Here is a 3,982-nt window from a genome sequence, read left to right as displayed (position 1 = left end):
ACTTTCTCTCCGAAAGTTCTCTCTCTCCTGCAGATTACTGGGAAGCAACAAGTTTGTACAGTGCACACGACGCCGCACAAACGGAGACTATAACAGGTGAGAGACATCAGCTTGTTCTTTTAAAATCCTACCTACTTTAATCTGTGCAGACCACGGCACCGCGTTTTGTCTTTAAAGGTCAATGGAATATTAATTGGTGCCGGAGCCACAGAGGAGTTGGTAATGCGGCAGGTTTCCATAACACACCAGTGCATTCACTCTGTTATTAAAAAAGAGGGAGGAAAAATTCCCACCCTAACTCCTTGATTCAATACCTGCCAGAGGTTGGCTCTTCTGTTCGATCTGCGATAGTGTCCTTGGACGACACACAGTGCAGTGGATTCAGAATTCATCCAACACTTCGTGAGGCCCGGATAATATTCACACCCGGAATTTTAGTAAGGATTGAGAAAGGCGGAATAATTCATAGTCTGATCATGTGGCGCTGTTATTAGCATCGTAGAAGTCCGAGTGAACGAGTGTTAGAAGTCAGAGATATTCCCACTGTGTCCCACATTAACGTTGCAACTTCACTCTTTAAAATTACAAGAATAAAATTTGGGGTAATAAGTAATGATTTTATTGAAATACAGCTGTATCATTTGTGAAAAAATTAGATTTCATTAAATTTATGGTGACCATTGGGAAAGCAAGTTAACAGGCTGCAAAGTTTAGATACTCAGATCATCCGTCTATAAAACAAATATTATATATGCCGTAGATAATATAACATCTATATTCTGTATCTATAAATCTAGGGGTCTATTTGTACAGAAGGAGCAGTGCACTGAGTGGATTTTATTTAGTTTTGAGCTCTTGACTGAAATAATTGGAGGCGTTGTGTTGGTATAGCTGCCCACACCATCTCCCCTTCTCTCCGCAGAGTGTTTTCCACAGTGATCCGTTTACTCCGTGCTATGTTTGGGATTCCAGTGCATAAAACAGATAGATGCCCACCATTTAGTGGAAGGGTTGTAAAATCACTGCAAGTTCGTTAATTACCTCTCAACAGCATCGCTGTCCAAACTGTGCAGAAAGTTTTTTTATTCCCAGACTGAGTGTTTCCAGTGTACTGGAAGCCCGCATTGGTAACACATTCTGAGGTTGCTCTTCCCCCTCCCCACCCAACCCCCTCTCACCCCCCACCCAACCCCCTCTCACTCTCTGTGAACCCCCCTGCTTGGTGGAAACCGCTTGCAGTGTTTTAGCTCGTTAACCTTGTTCAGTGGGGATAGGGTCTCTCCTTGCGCGTTTGTACTTCCTCCAATGGTTTCTGAAGGTCTGTCTCCCAAAGGTGGGCACAGGACGGGCTTCACCTGGAGTTCAGCGGCTGCACGAGTGCCAGTCCGCCTGTGGAGAAACAATTATTCGGGAATGACCCATCGCATCGCAGCTCGAGTTAGAATTACCTTTCTTCCTGACTACTTGACAGATTTGTCGCAACAGGTGTTTTCTTCATGTGAACTAAAACTCTGGCGCCATTTTCGTTAGCCCTCATAAAGAGCCGGCGTTATCAGTGGGCTAAGTTAAAGACGGCGTTACTAATAGTTTCATAGCTCCCAGCCATAACACCGCTCAGGTTCAGATACACGTCAGCTAATCTACCCCCACGAAAGACTACCTTCAGATCGATTTTAACCTGCTCCCAGATTGAATAGCAGAATACTCACTCTTGGCAAGGTGGCAGGTGGGGTGCTCTGGCGCGCCACGCTGCACCGTGATACACGACTCAGGGCACAGCGGGTTGGGGTGACTCCCAAACGTTTCAACGCTTTGCCAGCTCACAGGGAGGAGGGAGAGGGTGGGGGTCGGAGGGTGAACACACTCCACTTACCACCGCCTCTTCTGCCCCCAAATATTCAAGTTTACTGAACTTCCAAGTTCACCAAGCGTCCGGTTCGAAGCGGACTTCGTAGCGTGACGGCGTCTCCCCTCCCTCTGTGGGGCCCATCTACCAAACCCCGGGTGTTTAAAACCAATCGGATCCCATTCACATTTCTGGGCCCATTCAAATCATCCCTGGGGGTTGGGGGATGAGGGGGGGGGGGGTTGAGTCTCCTGTTGGGATGTATTTTCCCGCAGAGTATCGACTATGACGGAGTCTGTTCCTCAAGCATCAGGGGGAGATGACAAATATTGTTAATATAACTCGGAATTTCGTAACTGAGATGAGACTGACGAGAAGTGGTTGATTCGAGGCTATAATCGCGGTTCGACCTTTTGGTTACTGGTTATTTTCCCAACATATTCCCAGAAAGGGCCATGAAACGTTCTTTTCTATTTTCATTTCTACCCCTGAACCAAATCAGAACTTGGCGCCAGAACCGGGCGGGCACTGTGTACACAAAATGTTGACTCAAATTAAGATTTTGACTTGTTGGGATGTTGCTTGCAGTCTCTTTAGCTGTGCAGTAGAGCATTGCCTTACCTGGAAGTAAAATTAGACACCGAGCTAACAAACGCATGGCATCCGTTGGACAGGCTGCCCTGAGAGCCCGTGAAGTTATTTACTTGTGCGCCTGTAAACATGTGTTTGCCTCCTCTGACAACGCACAAAAACAGGCATCTGGAGTACAAGACATTTGTAACAACACTTTTCACCAATGACCTCAAACATGAACTTACCGCAGGTCTTGAGTTCAGTTTTCGGGCTCTGGTTATCTGAAGGGAGGGTTGATGTCTGGAGTTGAGGATTTATGAATTATGTATATGGACGTTGTACGCTTGCTTTAATGTGACTTCCTCCGCAAAGAAAAGAATACACACAGTTGCATCGATTAGATAGTCTTCCGTAGTTTGCAGCACTCCCCCCCCCCCCGCATTTCAACGCGATTAATAACGAAAAATACAACAAATCCGGGACAACATTTTTGCGTCTTCTAAATCCACTAACACATCGCCCACTATGAGAACAACACTATTAACTGCCTCTAATTTATTCTACCTCCAACTAATATCGCCGACACATGCCGCCTTTCCACTATTTTGACACTACAATTATAGCCGTTGATTGGCACACGATTATATAAAACAGCCACATAAATTGTGTTAAGATTTTAATTACCAATACGGATACCTCCCAACATTACTGCCTCTTTAAATAAAGAACCGAGTCAGACCGGAGAGAAGAAAGGACAGCGACTGTCTTGGACTCCCGGCTCGTTTATGCATTGCTGATTTTTTTAAACGCGGTTTCCCTTCAGTGATTTCTTTCTCTGCCTTGTCTGGAAGGTCTTTGCTTATATCTGGGCCAGTGCAAGTCCCTGGGTCCTATGGCGAATGAAATGGCACAGGCAGAAAGTCAGACGTCTTCCACAGCGCTCGTAATTCCTACCTTAACCCTAGTCCGTTACTACAACACTTCCAGTCTTACAGGAATAAAAAGGTAAGTATTTGTAGATTAAATGTCGGAAATCAAATTTTATCCAACTGAATATGAATCTTGACGCTTTTGAAAATCGTTTCTGAATGGGAAATCGTTTATTTTTTAAAGGAAGGTATTCCAGGTTTATTAATGGACATCGTTCTTTAGGAGGTTAGAGGGCCGCATTTGATAGCATCAGCCAGTAAAACCATATGCGGTTTCACTAAAATGTTGGGATTTGCTCTGAAGGTGACTTTGACTTTCAGGAGCTTGAAGTTTTAACAGTTGCTCTCTACTGCCACCTGCCGATGTGTCTGGTGCAACAAGGTCTGAATTTCATTTTAGTGACTCTGGCCGATGCCTTGGGTGAGGTTTTGTTTGAGGTTTAAAGTTTATCAGCACACGTCAGTCAAAAGGGCATTGGTTGTATTAATACTGGAGACGTGTAGTACCGGGCAGAGCTAATATCCCGAGATAATCTACTAGCAGGCTTGAAATATGAAAAATGCTGTCCGTCTCCTCACACAACAATACTTCATACATTCCTATCCGTAAACCCAGCAGCAGGGCTATCTCTTA

At 45.1% G+C, this 3,982-nt stretch overlaps 1 long non-coding RNA gene across 1 annotated transcript; it reads right to left on the bottom strand.

The window, feature by feature from the left end:
- Positions 1–603: 603 nt before the first annotated feature.
- On the bottom strand, positions 604–3,418 carry LOC127570348 (uncharacterized). The gene is made up of 3 exons (XR_007956351.1): positions 3,104–3,418; positions 2,665–2,777; positions 604–1,389 (listed from the first exon to the last, which is right to left on the bottom strand). It is a non-coding gene; the product is annotated as an uncharacterized LOC127570348 (long non-coding RNA).
- Between the last annotated feature and the right edge of the window lie 564 nt (positions 3,419–3,982).

Source organism: Pristis pectinata, chromosome 5, assembly GCF_009764475.1.
Source record: "Pristis pectinata isolate sPriPec2 chromosome 5, sPriPec2.1.pri, whole genome shotgun sequence".
Lineage (NCBI taxonomy): Eukaryota > Metazoa > Chordata > Chondrichthyes > Rhinopristiformes > Pristidae > Pristis > Pristis pectinata.
This window is presented reverse-complemented; position numbering and strand designations above follow the sequence as displayed.